Source organism: Hyaena hyaena, unplaced genomic scaffold (genome assembly GCF_003009895.1).
Source record: "Hyaena hyaena isolate Hyena2069 unplaced genomic scaffold, ASM300989v1 scaffold_526, whole genome shotgun sequence".
Taxonomy (NCBI): Eukaryota; Metazoa; Chordata; class Mammalia; order Carnivora; family Hyaenidae; genus Hyaena; species Hyaena hyaena.
The window spans coordinates 448206-465757 of NW_024081160.1; the positions used below are offsets into that span (position 1 = coordinate 448206).

Consider the following 17552-nt stretch of genomic DNA (forward strand, 5'->3'; position numbering starts at 1 on the left):
AACAGCAGAACAGGATGTGGGTGTCACAGTGTCACCATGGTACAATTTCTAGTGAGGACAATGGTTACAAATTTGCTGAGATGGAAACCCCAGGAAGGAGGGATAGATCTGTGAAGAGGGAGAAAGACACTGGGGGCTTGGAGGCCTCCCAAGCCTTCCGCATCCTGGCGCGTCTAGAAGAAAGACACCTTTCTGCACAGTGTGTGGGGTAAGTGGATGTGGCTCAGCCAGCTTGCCCAAGCCTTGCCCAGCCATCCTGAGGCCTGAGGAGGTCACCCACTTAGCACACCTGTGACACCCCAGTGCACCAGGGGACACGTTTCGGAAGCTCATCTAACTGGATGTTTCTGTTGCCAAAACTAAAGGTCACAGGACAGGAGGCAGAAGATGAGAGTGAAGGCAATCGGTACCTCACTATACAACTCTCCTCCTAGTAGAGAAAAGAGGTGAACATAAAAAATGAGAGAAGGGGTAGTGCTTATGGCTTTGCCACCTGCTCTTTTTTTTTAAATCATCATAGTGCCCTGGGGAGCCTGGGGGGCTCAGACGGTTAAGCATCTGACTGTTGATTTCGACTCAGGTCATGATCCCATGGTTTGTAGGCTTGGGCTCCGAGCTGACCATGAGGAGCCTGCTTGGGACTGTCTCTGTGTCTCTCCCTCTGCCCCTCCCCCACATACTTGCTCTCTCAAAATAAATATTATTTTAAAAATTTTGTTTAATGTTTATTGATTTTTGAGAGAGAGAGAAAGAGAAAAAGAGAGAGAGAGAGAGCAAGGGAGGAGCAGAGAGAGAGGGAGACACAGAATCTGAGGCAGTATCCAGGCTGTGAGCTGTCAGCACAGAGCTGGATATGGGGCTTGAACTCAAGAACCTTGAGATCATGACCCGAGCTGAAATCAGATGCTCAACCGACTGAGCCACCTAGACACCCCTATAAATAATTTTTTTAACAAAAGTCTCCTCTGGGGTGCCTGGGTGGCTTAGTTGGTTGAGTATCCAACTTCTGATCTCATGTTTCATGAGTTCGCACCCGCGTCATGCTCTGTGCTGACAGCTCAGAGCCTGGAGCTGCTTCGGATTCTGTGCCTCCCTCTCTCTCTGCCCCTCCCCTGCTGTTGCTCCTTCTCTTTCTCAAAAATAAAATAAATTAAAAAAATAAAAGGGCATTCAATTATCCCTAAGTAAACAACCCTGTCCCAACACATGTTTCGAAGTTACTAGAATAATAACTACACTGGTATGTTTTTAGAGAAGTCAGTATAATGCCTTCCTTTGACTGGATTCACCCTTACCCATACTCTCTTATAACCTTGTCCAATACTTATGGAAAGCTATTTGCGTCTTTGTCTCCTCTCTTCTCTACACTATGTTTTAGTTTCTCTACCCTCCAACTCTCAATATTTTAGTTTAGCATTTGTATTTCTTTATTTCTACAAATTGATTTAATAGGATGCATCTAGCTCTCAGATGGCAGGTGCTACAAGAAATGAAGCCCTCCTTTCCAGGAATGCTTAAACTTTTCCAACTTCCCAAAATAATTAAAACACGGAAATAAACGGAATGCCTCAGAGTAACAGCACTATTTTTTAGAGTTTATTTATTTAGAGGGAGAGGGAGAGCACAAGTGTGGGGGAGGGGAGGGAAGGGGTAGAGAGAGGGAGAAAGAATCCCAAAGAGGCTTCACACTGTCAACACAGAGCCTGATGTGTGAACCCTGAGATTGTGACTTGAGCCCAAGTTGAATGCTTAACTGACTGTCACTCAGGAGCCCCTGAGTCAATAAACAATGCCATTTATTTATTGAACACTTTCAGGTTGTCACAAACTGGCTTCCTTACCTATGCTGTGGACCCTCTTTTTTAGACCCATTCTGCAAATAAAGAAATTTAGGTTACAGAGGATAAGGCTCTAGTTCATAAGTGCATGCTTAGAGTGAAGACAGGAATTTAAGTTCACTCAAACCTTATGCTCTGGCCGCTGTGCATAGATTTCAGAAAACATGAAGATTATATTAAGTTAGCCAAAAAAAATTCCCCCCAAAACAAAAAGCTCATGCACCCCTCATTATATTTTACCCTAATAGTGTGCATTTTGGGGAGTTTAAAATACCATATCTACAATTTAGATCTGAGCACCCTGATACTATTTAGAAAAATTAGGAGGGACACTGGGGAAGAGCTGCATGAGCATTGTTAACATAAACTTGAAGTTACTCTCAGAAATTTGTAAACGAGGCATGTACGCACAGACAAGGATCACAGATAGCTGTCTTGCACAGCACATAAAAGTGATTTTTTTTTTTTTACCACTTATTTGATCCATTTAAGATGTATGAAAAGTTATCATGACTAATACTAATTGGACACTCTTTTTTTTTTTTTTAAAGTTTTATTTATTTCTAGGAGAGAGAGAGAGAGAGTGAGCAGGGGAGGGTCAGAGAGAGAGGGAGTCACAGACTGAAACAGGCTCCAGGCTCTGAGCTGGCAGTCAGCACACAGCCCGACGCGGGGCTCGAACCCACGAACCGCGAGATCATGACCTAAGCGAAAGTCGGACGCTCAACCAACTAAGCCACCCAGGCGCCCCAACTAATTGGACACTCTTAAGAAGGAGTTTGTGCTGTGTGGTTTCTGGGTGGCTCAGTCAGTTAAGCATCAGATCTTGGCTCAGGTCATGATCTCACAGTTCGTGGGTTTGAGACCCAGTTCATGTGTTCGAGCCCCACATCGGGCTCTGTCTCTGCTTCAGGTTCTGTGTCTCCCTCTCTCTACAGGTGTAGAGCCTCCTGTTCACGCTTCATCTCTCTCTCTCATTCTCAAAAATAAATAAAAGACATTCACTTTTTTATTTAAAAAACAAAGAGTGAGGTTTTGTTGTTATATATCTGCCTTTTCACAGCCAAATTCTATTTGGGTATTTTTTAAATTATTTTTTAATCTTTATTTATTTCTGAGAGAAAAAGAGAAAGACAGAGTGGGAGTGGGGGAGATGCAGAGAGAGAGGCAGAGACACAGAATCTTAAACAGGCTCCAGGCTCTGAGCTGTCAGCACAGAGCCCAATGTGGACTTGAACTCACAGACTGTGAGATCATGACCTGAGCAGGAGTTGGACGCTCAAAGACTGAGCCACCCAGGCTCCCCTATGCGGGTTATATTTTTAAAGTGAGACCCTAAATAGGAAGCTAAATTCTTTTTACAACAGTATGCCCCACAATTGTCTGAATTTCTTGTTGTTGTTGTTGGATTTGGATGTTTATTTTTGGTAGAAATTACAAAGTGTTTTTCACAGTCTGTGTACCATTTTACATTCTCATTAGAAATGTATGATTGATCCAATTTATCTTTACAAATATATCCATTGTTACTTTAACAAAACAAAACAAAGATTCATAAAGATAATTTGTTACAAAAGATATGTAATGGTATCTCATCATTGCTTAATTTCATATTTTCTTTATGGCTAGTGATGTTGTACATATATTTACATAAGTATTTATATACCCACATATATTCTACAGCTAACATAGAGTAACCATAAAACAGGCCTGTTTATGCTTTTTGTCCCATTTTTAAAACTAGTTTGTTTTTCATTATTACTATTGATTTATGATGTTTCTGTACATATTTGAGCTAAAATATGTAGCTCCCATGCTTACTCCCAAAAGTAGGATGAAAGGAGGAAAAGACTCCCTCTACTAAAACTCATCCCCAAAACACCCTCTCTCAGGATCTTGAGGTCTATGCATCTCACAACCTCTGTCCTTCTGAACTAGAATTTAAACCACTCTTTTACACTTTCAAGGAAAACAAAATTAGTGACATTTAAATTGTCTTAATAGGCAGAAGGCAAACATGAGCAGTGTCACATAATGCAGACAGAGCTCTGCACACAATTGTCTGAATTTTTTAAAACCTTGTCTTCATTTAAAAATTCACTTTAATTTCATTATAAAAGGTTGGATCCCAAAGTCACTTTTCATGAATGGAAGAAACAATTTGACTTTCCAGGTGTGTGGGAGTGTTTCTACTTTAACATTTAACTGAACAAAAAATAAACATTGTGCTGGGTAAGGTGCCCATCACTGTTGTCCATTTCCATGGAAGATTTGGCTCAATCTGCCAACTCTGGAAAACACTTCGTTGTCCATAACGTATCGTTAGAGTGCCTTCTCAAAGTCAGAACCCAATCTGTGATATGCTTTTGCTCTGACCGAATGTATTACAGTTTCCACCCAGCTTACTTTTAGCTTTGCAATGATCATCATTATATCATAAAGCCAAATAACATAGATTATCCTGATCCATACATAGTCTCTAATCAAAGAGGAGTAATTATCCATCATGGGAAAGGATGTCCCATTTCTCATTTCAGTTTTAACCTTAGATAATCAGCCATGTTTTCTAGTTCATATTTGGATAGGACTGTCAACCGTGTGTTTGAAGTTATGAATGAATGAATCAATGAATGAATGAATGAATGGATAGAATAAAAGATAAGGAAGCAATGCCTACCTCAATTGTCCACCATAGAAGTATCATATGATCATGATGTGTTTTCTCTGTGATAACACAGTGTAATTCTAGATGGGCACATACATGTAGAAACATACAGGAACCCTAGAGGATGTTATGCTTGTGTGCTTATGTGTATATGTAATCATTTCGTATGTACTCTTTCCTAGTTCTCCATCAAATATTTCATTCATGTTTTCATTTTTCGTATAACTGTTTATGTTCCATTTAAATGGCAAATACCATCTCTACGCAGTTCAATTTGGGCCCTTGGCAGTGTCTGCCATGATGGAGAATCTACTGGAAGGTAAGCGGTGTTATAACCTCCCTTGTCACTTCTGCTCAACAGCCCCGTTATCCCCAGTTCACAGTATATTTAATCTAATCTGCAGACTCATGGGCCCTATTTTCAAAAGACATGTTTCTTTTAACCACCCTCCTCTTGGACACAAGAATCATATTATATTCTTAACTTACAGATATTTTGCCTTTTGGTTTCTCAGAGAGGGAGTAATCAGGGAGAAAGGCCCACAGTAATAGAAATACTAACAATTTGCAAATCTTATTTCTGTTTTTGGGTTACAGCTTTGCAAAGGATATTTCACTTGTGATGCTAATCATAGAAACGATTTGTTTCATGAGTTAGTATTGTCATTGACTTCTAGTTGTAATGATCGTTATTAAAGGTGTGTTCGTATTTTGTGTGCCTTAGGAGGTCCAGTTTTGTACAAACAATTGGTGTTTTTCACTGGGAAATCTGTGTTTTATTATTCACTCCTGCATGGACTTCTTTACTTTATTATTAAGAATATTACGTCGCGTAAATCTAATGCCTCCCCTCTATCTTCTTTCCTCTCTGTGCCTATGATTCTCCAACTCTGTCTCTGTCCTCTTTCTTTGCTTATTCTGACCTTCCAAATGCTTCTCCAACCAGTTAACCATCACACTGGTCTTAAGTGTTTCCAGGTTGGGAAAAAGGGAATAAACTCACCTCGAAGGATGAAAGGAAGAAGGTTCTCTGACAGGGCAGAGAAAAGAGCAAGTTGAGCAATTGAACAAAGAGAAGAAGGAAGACCTGCCTGTGAGCCTATGGAGATGCGACAGCTCCTTGTCTCTATGCAGAACGGGGCACACAAGTCCACCTCAAGATTAGAATCAAAAGTAGTCACCCTACACTGTCTTCAGGCAACAAGATCTCCAAAAGATAAAGCACAACTTTTTAACTTCCTCTAGGGTTAAAACACAGAGAAAAGAGAGTCATTTTATTCAAGAAGAGGAGTCAAAAGTCAGTTAAGTGTTTGGCTCTTGACTTTGGCTGAGGTCCTCATGATCTCACGGTTTGTGAGTCTGAGCCCACCTTGGGCTCAGTGCTGACAGTGCAGAGCCTGCTTGGGATTCCTTCTCTCCCTCTCTCTCTGCCTCTCTCCCTCTTCAAAATAAACAACAAACTTGACCAAAAAGATAAGTGTATTGTTAATGTCCATCACCTATTTCACCGATCCTTCCTCTCACCTCCCTTCTGGTAACTACCAGTTTGTAGTCTGCACTTAGGAGTCTGTTTTGTTTGTCTCTTTTTTCCATTATTTGTCTTTTGTTTTGTCTCTTAAATCCCACATACGAATGAAGTCAGATGGTATTTGCCTTTCTCTGACTTATTTCACTTAGGATTATGCCCTCTAGGTCCATCCCTGTTGTTGCAAATGGCAAGACTTCACTCTTCTTTATGACTGAGTAATATTTCTTTATATCACATATGCTTTTTCTTTTTCCATTCATCTGTCTATAAACAACTGGGTTGCTCCCATATCCTGGCTATTGTAAATAATGCTTCAATAAATATACAGGTGCACATCTTTTTGAATTTGTGTTTTCATTTTCTTTTTTTTTTTTAATTTTATTTATTATTTCTAGGAGAGAGAGAGAGACAGCATGAGCAGGGGAGGGTCAGAGAGAGAGGGAGACACAGACTCTGAAATTGGCTCCAGGCTCTGAGCTGGCAGTCAGCACAGAGCCCGACGCGGGGCTCGAACCCACGAACTGCGAGATCATGACCTAAGCGAAAGTCGGATGCTCAACCGACTAAGCCACACAGGCGCCCCAATACATTAGGGATTCTTAAAAGAAGCATATCATGGGGGAAGGGAATTCTGAGAAAAAAGTTTCCAGTTATGGAATGAATAAATCACAAGAAAGGAAGGTGCAGCATAGGGNACACAGACTCTGAAATTGGCTCCAGGCTCTGAGCTGGCAGTCAGCACAGAGCCCGACGCGGGGCTCGAACCCACGAACTGCGAGATCATGACCTAAGCGAAAGTCGGATGCTCAACAGACTAAGCCACCCAGGCGCCCCTGTGTTTTCATTTTCATTGGATAAATACCCAGTAGTAGAATTACTGAAATATATATAATTCTATTTTTAAATTTTGGAGGAAACTCTGTACTGTTTTCCACAGTGGATGTACTAATTTGCATTCCCACAAAGAGGGCAGGAGGATTCCCTTTTCTCTGCATCTTTAACCAACACTTGTTATTTCTGATCTTTTGGATTTTAGCCATTCTGACAGGTGTAAGTGATATCTTATTGTAGTTTTAACTTGCATTTCTCTGGTGACTAGTGATGTTGAACATCTTTTCATGTATCTGTGGTATAGCTATAGGTCTTCTTTGGATTCAATAGGCTGTCGAACATAAGGCATATTATTTTCCTCAAAAACAAAAGTAGTTTTCCATTTAAAATTTCTAATTGTACCTTTCAAAAGCTTTTAATAGTTATTTAAGCTTATTTCTTTATTATTTATTTTTGAGAGAGATAGATAGAAAGGGAGAGCATGCATGAGTTGGGGAGGAGAAGATAGAAAAGGAGAGAGAGAATACCAAGCAGACTACACTCTCGTCAGTCCAGAGCCCTATTCAAGACTCAGTCCCACGAACCATGAGATCATGACCTGAGCTAATATCAAGAATTGAAGACTCAACCAACTGAGCTACCCAAGCGCTCTCCCTCTTTTGTTTTATGTAAACTATTGTATGTATGAATACATTCTTAGTAGAACTGGTCAAACCTTTTAGTGTTTGAAGGCTCAAGAACGTCAAGACACACGTCAAATATTGAATGGTTCCACGATGCACAAACAGTCTCAGGAACTGTTGGCTCCATGCCATGGATGATGCTCCTTGAGTTATTACATCTGCTCTTTAGTTTTTCTTCTCCTCCCCATCGCCCCCTTCCTCCTTCTTCTCTCCACTGACATTTCCTGATGTCAAGCATATTTACCATTGAGGGATTCCTCAATGGTATATGAGTTCTGTTATGGGAAGCTGCATGAGCAAACTAAAAGTACAGGAAGAAAGTAAGTTAGATCTAGCCTATCAGAAGAGGGCTGAGAGCATCTTGTAGTTTCAAAAAGTAAGAAAGTGCTCAAAAGTGAAACAACAACAACAAACTCATTGTCAAAGGAACATAGGAACCAAACAAACAAGTTCCTAATGGCCAAAGCTAGAATAATTTGAGCAACAAAAGAAGAAAGTAATGGATCATAACCAAAGTATAAAATAAATATCTACAAGCATACATTAAGGTAAATAAATGATTCTATAAATAACTAAACAAGAAAAAAGAGACAAGTTTCCCATGTAGAAAAATTTGTTGATCCTCTCTCTAAATAAATTATGTTGATCCTCTGACCGATTTGAGATGGCACATAACTCCTGACTCCCTAGATGTGGACTTCACATGGTGACTCCCTTCCAAAGAACATACTATAGAAAGAGGAAGTACAAGAGTTACTTTACAGTAGAGAATCTGACAAACTTTATCGGTTGAATTAGCTCAACATCAGGAGCCATAACTAATTTTGATATTGTATACCCTTGGTACAATGTTATGAGGATGGTAATTACCTCTGTGGTCTTTGTTCTAATAATTCAGGACTCCTGTCTAACCATGAGGAAAACATCAGAAGAGCCCACACTGAGGAATAGTCTACAAATTACCTGACCAGTACTTCCTAAAACTGTCAAAGTCATCAAAAAACCAAGTCTGAGAGACTGTCCCAAACCAAAAAAAAAAAAAAAAAGCCTAAGAAGTCCTGACAGCTAAACATGGGATCCTAGATGGGAGTTTGGAAGAGAAAAGGACATTGGACAAAAAATAAGGAAAATTAAAAAAATATAGAACATATGTGTGAAATAACTTCAGTGAAGAATAATCTATTAATGCTGGTTCATTAGTGGTGATGGATTAACAGAAGATGTTAGCAATATGCAAAGCTGGGTTGGGACATATAGAAACACTCTGTTCTATTCTTGCCTCTTTTGGTTAGTCTAAAACCATCTTAGAATAAAAAGTTTATCATAAAAATCAATAGTTTATTTTGTAATTGAGTATGTTGAATCCTCCTATTATTTATTGGAGGGGTTTTATGATCTGTCTCTTTAAATCAGTGGTTCCCCAATTCTAATCTGTGTGGAAATCACTAAAGTCTAGTAGAATCTTATGAAAAGTTGAGACTCCTGCTGTATGTTGGCTTTCCCTACAATACCACTTATACTTGGATCCCTCACTGAGAGATTCTGATTTATTTGCTCTGCTCTGTTGCTGGACAACAGGATTTGTAAACACTCCTCAGTGATTTCAATTGTACATCCAAAGTTGGGAAACCTTTTTGTTTAATGTTTAATATTGCAGATGTTAGCTGTGTTTCTCCCCTCAAAAGGGGCGACCAATTATATCGGCATCTTTAGAGAAGCTTGTTAAATACACAGCTTTTTGGTTTCGACTTCTGCAATTGGGATAATTATCTCAAGAGGTGGAGTCAAGAAACTCAAATTTAGAAGCAAATAACTCAGTCCTATATAAATTTCAAATGGCTAGTAGTGTCTCATTATAGGAAAGAGAGAAGCAGGGAGGGAGAGAATGATTCTGGCCAGGAGGAAAGTGGAGGAGGGCCAAATGGGAGCTTGAAGGAGTGAAAGGTAAGTTTTAAAGAGTGAGACAGAGAGGCGTCTGGGTGGCTCAGTTGGTTAAGCATCCGACTTTGGCTCAAGTCATGATCCCTCAGTTTGTAGGTTTGAGCTCTACTACGGGCTCTGTGCTGACAGCTCAGAGCCTGGGACCTGCTTCATATTCTGTGTCTCCCTCTCTCTCTGTCCCTCCCCTGCTCACGCTCTGTCTCTCTGTCTCTCTAAAAAATAAATAAACATTTAAAAAAAAGTTTAAAGAGTGAAACAGAGAAGAAGAGAATGAGGGAAAAGCAAAGAGAACAAAATAGATACTCTGTCACCAGCTTTGCGATTACCCACCCGCCATTATATATTTTCAATATATTTTCTTATTAAATTTTCACAAAAATCTCTCTAAGTTGGTATTGTTTTACAAATGAGAGAGGAAACCCAGCGAGGGTTGGTAACTTACCATGAGGGAGTGTGAAGACCCCAGAACAGAACAAGCAGGGAGTAGGAGCAGGCGACGCAAGGGTTGCCTGCTCCCCAGGAGAGGATAACGGTGTAGACAATGCACCTGCAAAGCTTGTATCATTGAAAACCTAAAGCCATGGCAAACCCAGGACATTTCCTGAGTCCAAGTCAGTGCTTCTATGAAGAGCTGCTCTTCGAAAGTCAGTACACCCACTAAATAGTTCATTTTAATGTTGAAATAACATGCAATTGCCTTGACCTTTCCTTGGTATTTTCCCTATGTTGTTGAGTATTTACTCTCTGAAATAATGCTCTATGTGCTTTATACCTGTTGCTATGCCTTCTATTTTTCCAGGAGTTTCTACTGGACGACCTGTAAAGAAGTGGGTTAATGGAGATCTGTACCCAGAAGAGCCCATAACTCCGTTCGAGGCTCCTAACACCTGGGGCTGCACGCACATGATGTCTGTGTAGGTCTGTGTGGGTATGCATGTTTCAGGCTCCAGTGTCAAACTCTGAGAAGCAATTAGAAAATAATGTTGCTGAAAAGGCCACACTATGAAATGAGAGTATTGAATGATGTAGATATGTAGACACTAGTTGCAGATGAAGGCCATCTGAGAAAACACCTAATACCATTTGGAAATATTACTGTGGTGGTACATGGTTTACTGAGGAGGAGGGCTGAGTACCAGGTAGTTTGTCTGTACAGAAAATGGAAGAGGAACTCATGCTCCGAATTTTAGGAAGCATCCTTGGATAGTGAAAAGGAGTCCCAGATGTGGACGGGAGACACTCTCATCAATGGCTATTACTAACACTGATGTTTTAAGATGAGATGAGGGTCTTGAGGCAGAGGGTAGAAAGGAGATTAATGGGCTGATTGTCTGGATACCTTCAGAGGAGACTCTGTCTCAAGGTACCAGAGGCTGAAAATCCAGTGGTAGACATTAAGGTTTGACTCACTAAAGTCTGTGAAGTTGCTAATTGTTCGTGTAGAAAGAAATGAATCTCCAAATGTCAGAAAAGAAAAAAAAAAAAAGCAGGGGCACCTGGGTGGCTTAGTCAGTTAAGCGTCCGACTTTTGCTTAGGTCATGATCTTGCAGTTCGTGGGTTCGAGCCCCGCGTCGGGCTCTGTGCTGACTGCCAGCTCAGGGCCTGGAGCCTGTTTCAGTCTGTGACTCCCTCTCTCTCTGACCCTCCCCTGCTCACACTATCTCTCTCTCTCTCTCTCTTCTAGAAATAAATAAAAAACATTAAAAAAAATAAAAAATAAAAAGAGCCCAATTAAAAAAATTTTTTAAATTAAAAAAAAAAAACAACAACAAACACAAATCAGGGGATTAGGGAGAGAGGCAGGAAAATAGAAATGAAAATAAAACTTCAAAGAGAGAGGAAATTTATATTTGTGGACATGTTTTCCAAAGAGAATGGACGCCGGAATGATTTCAGTTCATTTTCTTTTTTCCTTTTCTTTGTTTTCTTTTTTTGTTTTGTTTTGTTTTGCTACTGTTTCCTCCTAGTTGCAAAACTGGTGTGTGTTCAGTTCACTCCTTTGAATATATCAGTGTGTGACCTTGATCTTGAACTGGAGTCCTGGGAGTGTATGACAATGATTGACAGTCATTTCCGACTGCAGACCTGTGAATTGTTCCTTCATTAACAGTGTCAAAACAGTAAAATCATTTTCTCCAGCTGATTTGGGTGCCATAGCAGAGACGGACAGGGGACATAACTTTGGGCAACCCCCCCATTTAGAGGTCTAGTGTCATGGTATGTGCGTACCCTCTGCTGGGCCACTCAGGGCAACTTGCCCTGTGCCCACTGATAGACAAGCCCTGGGGCTGTCTTCCAAACCCAAATGATGGAGATTCTTGTGTGTGTGTGTGTGTGTGTGTGTGTGTGTGTGTGTGTGTGTGAAATAGAGAGAGAGTGACTCTAATTATCACCTAATATCAAACAGATTTCTTCAAATTATCTGCCTCCCTTTGACTTCCATTTTACATTACCTTCAGTAGGTGACCTAGCAGCTCCTGGTTCCCGACATAAGATAGCATTAGCTAAGTCACTATGACAATTGGTTTAATATTCGACAATTTGTTGAAATAACAGAAGTAATATCACTCACTAATCTCATGATCTGAGCTAGTAGCATTACCAGTAATGTGCAGTGGCTTCTTCGTTTCCCTAGATGTATACAAATATCTGAGAAAATAATATGTAATAATCACTTAGAAAATGCCACAAGATATTTAATATTAGAATTTGGTCAGGTTTCATTTTGACTGTATGGTTAAAAGTGATTTGGACTAAAAGACCTCCAAGCCAATAGCATTAAATTTAATTTGTTAAAGTAGGATCCTTTATTGTAAGTGTTCACATATGGCATGTTCCGTGGAATTTTGAACTTAAATTAGGTAATGTTAAACCCTAAATCACTGTAGAGGTCAGCTTTGTGTTTTTGTATTTTATGTTCTGAGAGGTCATTTTTTCATAATTAGCTTTGTTAGGGTATAGTTGATATACAAGAAACTGCACATATTCAAAGTATACAATCCAGGTAACTCAACATACATATATACCTGCAAAATGCACCTAACCAGGTAGTGAACACACCTGTCACCTCCAAAACCTTCCTCCTGCTCCCTTGTGTTTGTTTTCATTTTTTCTTTCTAATTTCTTTTTTTTGTGGTAAGAACAGTTAACATGAGATCTATTCTTTTAACGTCTTAAGCACATAATTCAGTATTGTTAATTATAGGCACAATATTGTACATCAGATCTTTCGACCTTATTTATCTTGCATGGTAGAAACTTTACTCCCATGAATAGGGTCCCCCATTCACCTTCCCCCCAGCCCCTGGCAACCACCATTTCATTGTTTTTTTTCTATGAATTTGGACATCCCAGGTACCTCATAGAGGTGCAACCATGCAGGATTTGTCTGTGACTGGCTTACTTCACTTAGCACACAGCCATCCAGGGTCACTCATGTTGTCTCGATGGCAGACACTCCTTTTTTTAAAGGCTGAATAACATTCCATTGCATGCACATACCACGTTTGCTTTATCTCTTAACCCACCGATACCCATTTAGGTTGATTTCTTGAAAATGACATGAAAGGCACAGGTGACAAAAACAAAACAAGCAAGTGGGACTGTGTCAAACTAAAAAGCTTCCACGCAGCAAAGGGAACAATGAGCAGATTGCAAAGGCAACCTATGGAACGGGAGAATATATTTGCAAACCATCTATCTGATAAGGGAGTAATACCCAAAATATGCAAGGAACTACTACAACTCAAGAGAGAAACAAAATAACAAAACAAAACAAAACAAAAACAATCAAACAAACAATTAACCCCATCAAAAAATGGGCAAAAGACTTGAATCGACATTTCTCCAGAGAAGACTTACAGTTGGCCAACAGGTAGATGAAAAGTTCTCACCATCACTAACTATCAAGGAAATGGAAATCAGAACCACAATGTAATATTACTTCACATCTGTTAGAATGGCTGTCATAAGAAAAAAAAAGTTAAGTGTTGGTAAAGATGTAGAGAAATTGAAGTCCTTGTATGCTATTGGTGTGAATGTAAAATGGTGCAGTCCGTACGGAAAATAGTATGGAGGTCCCTCAAAAAAATTAGAACTACCACCATGATCCAGAAATCCCACTTCTAGGTATATCCCTAAAAGAATTCAAATCAGGATTGCAAAGAGATCTTCTGAACTTTCATGTTCATTGCAACATTACTCAAAATAGTCAGGACTCTGGAACATCTTGCCATCACATTAGTTCAACACACCTAAATCCAAATTCACAAGTTCATGACCAAACCAGCTCCTAGACCAACCTCCTGTTAACCACCAATTTCCTGCCTGAACTCCTCTCAGGTTCTCTTTCTCTCTCATCTGCCCCTCCCCACTGCCCATTTGGACCCTGTTGGAGCAGGTAAGGATTTAGCCCACCAGATGCAGGCACCTGTAAGCCCTGGTCATAGTTGACGGGCAGAGGGGGACTGATGGTCATATTCCTGGGCTGATAACAAACTTGCTAGAAGGCCAGCACTACTGTGTATACTGCAGGCATATCTTTCATAGCCTTGGAGCAAGCAGAAAGGGAAGCACTCTGGTATCAAAAAAGAAGTCCCTTTCTCATGCACTGTTCTTCCAGCACCCCCTCTCCTGATCTGCTTTATCATCCTCCTGACCAGGGAGGAGAAACACTTAGTGGGGCTGGTTCTTTTATCATCGAGCAATATGATGAGGGTGTATTTAGAGATGAGTGGCAATAAATCAATAAGTGATACCACCAATTTCCCAGTATCGTCTTTGATATGTTTTATCAGCTCATATATTTTGATTTTTTTGTTTTCTGTCTTCCAAAGGGCTTAAATCTGACTCAAAATGCACCACAGCACTAGAAGACTGAGAACTGGCTCATCAAAAAGGTCAACTTGAAACATATCAAGTGGACTGATGATTTAGTGAAGAAAGCAGGATGCGGCAAATACCTGTGAATGAGAAGAAATCGGACATAGCATTCGCTGCTCAACAACACATAGTTGTTTAGTTAAGTTTCAGACTGTCAGGGGGGAAAAAGTGAGCATCATACTTTGTATAAAAGGAATCAGATTTTAAAGAACAGATTTTTAAAAAGTCTTTATTTTAATTGCAGTTACTACACAGTGTTATATTCGTTTCAGGTGTACAATAGAGTGATTCAATAGTTCCATACATCACCCAGTGCTGCTTGCAACAAGTGCACTCTTAATCCTCATCACCTATTTCACGCATCTCTACCCGCCCCCCCGCCTCTGCCCCACTCTCACCTCTGGTAACTATCAGTTTGTCCTCCATACTTAAGTGTTTGTTTTGGGGCACCTGGGTTGTTCAGTCTGTTAAGCGTCCAACTTAGGCTCAGGCCATGATCTCACGGTTCGTGGGTTCGAGCCCCGCGTTGGGCTCTGTGCTGACTGCTAGCTCAGTTTCAGATTCTGTCTCCTTCTCTCTCTGACCCTCCCCTGCTCACGCTGTCTCTCTCTCTCTCAGAAATAAATAAAACATTAATTTTTTTTTAAGAGTCTGTTTTTTGGTCTCTAGGTCTCTCTCTCTCTTTCCCCCTTTGTTGATTTGTATTGTTTCTTAAATTCTACATATGAATGAAATCATATGGCATTTGTCTTTCTCTGACTTATTTTGCTTAGTGTTATACTCTTTAGCTCCATTCATGCCATTGTAAATGGCAAGATTTCATTCTTTTTATGGCTGAATAATATTCCATGGTATTTATACCATCTTAATCCATCCATGCCCATCAATTTATGGACACTTGGGCTGCTTCCGTATCTTGCTATTGTAAATAATGGTACCATAAACATCGAGGTACCTGTATCTCTTTGCGTGAGTGTTCTTATATTCTATGGCTAAATGCCTCGTAGTGCAGTTACTGGATAATCGGGTAGTTCTACTTGTAACTTTTTGGGGAACCTCCATACTGTTTCTCAGAGTGGCTGCATCAGTTTGCATTCCCACCAGCAGTGCAAGAAAGGCTACAACTTTCTCCACACTCTTGCCAGAACCTGTCATTTCTTGTATTGTTGATTTTAGCCATTCTGACAGGGTCAGGTGATAGCCCATTATAGTTTTGATTTGCATTTTCCTGATAGTAAGTGATGATGAACACCTTTTCATGTGTCTGTTGGTCATCTGTACGCCTTCTTTTGGCATCTGTTCATGGCTTCTACCCATTTTTAATTAAACTATATGCTTTTTGGGTATTAAGCTTGATAAGTTCTTTACAGATTTTGAATACTAACCCTTTATTTAATTCATCTGAACTGGAATTTGTCTACATATCTAGAAATCTATTCTCTATATATCTAGACATATCTAGAAAACAGTTGCTATGGCTGATGTCAAAGAAGTTACTGCCTGTGTTCTCTTCTCACACTTAGGTGAGAAGTCCATTTTGAATCCATTTTGAATGTATTTTTCTGTATAATGTAAGAAAGTGGTCCAAATTCTTTCTTTTGCACATTGCTGCCCAGTTTCCCCAGCACCATTTATTGAAAAGACTGTTCTTTTCCCATTGGATAATGTTTTTTGTTTTGTTTAAGATTAATTGACCATATGGCTGTAGGTTTAATTTCTGGATTTTCTATTCTGTTCATTGATCTTTGTGTCTATTTCTATGCTGGTTTTGAATCCTACTGCTTTATAATATAACTTGAAGTCTGGAATTGTGATGCTTCCAGATTTGGGTTTTTTTTTTTTTTTTTCAAGATTACTTTGGCTATTTCAGGCCTTTTGTGATTCCACACAAATTTAGGATTGCTTGTTCCTGTTCTGTGAAAAATGCTATTGGTATTCTGATGGGGATTGCATTCAATGTGTAGATTGCACTGGGTCGTATAGACATTTTAACAGTATTTATATAGCACAGTCTTTTTAGGAACAAAGAATAAAAACATGTAAAGTCAATGCATCTACACATAGGAAGCTGGTTATAATCCCAATGCACAAAGTTCTATATTGCACCATGGCACTCATTATCATAAAGTAAATCTCGCAGAAAATTTTTCATAATATGAATAACATCATAAATCATCTTTACGAATTCAGAACTGTAACATTTTACTCTCATAAAGCTAGTGATCATGAAACTCACTGTGCCAAATATACTGAAAATCACCTCCCTGTTCGTTCCTGATTGTGACTGAACCCAGATCATTCTTCACTGATAATACCAGGGCATTACCTTTATAGTTATTATCCCTTGCCTTGGGTGAACAGAATGAAAGATGGCTCTCACTTCACCTAGTAGAATCAATGCTCACCACATTAGCCAGCAATTCTTTATCCACACAAAAGCCTGGGTTGGAATTCTCTGAAAATGTGCTGAAGGATGTTAAGAGTAGCCATAATCTATGTAATAAATGGAACTTCTACACCCCTTCCCAATAAAGGTTGTCTCTTAATTGGTATTCAGGAGTGTGTTGGATTGTGTACAGTGTCCCTGTGGAATAAAGAATGTCCAGAGTATAAGTGATGGGAGATGGCAAAAAGAGGGTCAAGACAGTGGGGGGAGGGTGTTGGACTCATTGGTCCTGGGACTCATTCAGTAATTTGTTCTACTGATTAGTTTTTTAGGGAAAATGGAAAAATCTGTATTTCAATAGTTGCATTTCTTTTTAAATATGACTAACTCAGTGATGAAAATGAATCAAGTCAAATAATGTATTCAACTTAAAATGGGTAAAATATAATATTCTCTCCCAGAATGATCCCAAATATCTGTATATTGATGTACTTATCTTGAATAAAATGACAACAGACTTGATATAAATACAGGATAACCAGCACCCCACGACTCAAGAAAGATTCTGAGTGATTACAGGCATCTCTGTTTGTTTTATTCACACGGTAGAAGCTCACTAAATGCTGAATAATTGCCAGAACCCATGGACGGACACATTGAACTAAAAATCAATTCCACAGGTAATATTTTCCTTTTGCTGGATGATTCCTCCACACTCCAGTTCCTGAATTGAGATGAAGCTTTCAGAGGGAGATGTCAGTGTCCTCCAGAGGATTATTTACATTTCCAATATAGCTG

At 39.6% G+C, this 17552-nt stretch overlaps 1 pseudogene; it reads left to right on the forward strand.

The window, feature by feature from the left end:
* Positions 1–17552, forward strand: part of LOC120247516 — a 36053-nt pseudogene that overhangs the window by 70 nt on the left and 18431 nt on the right.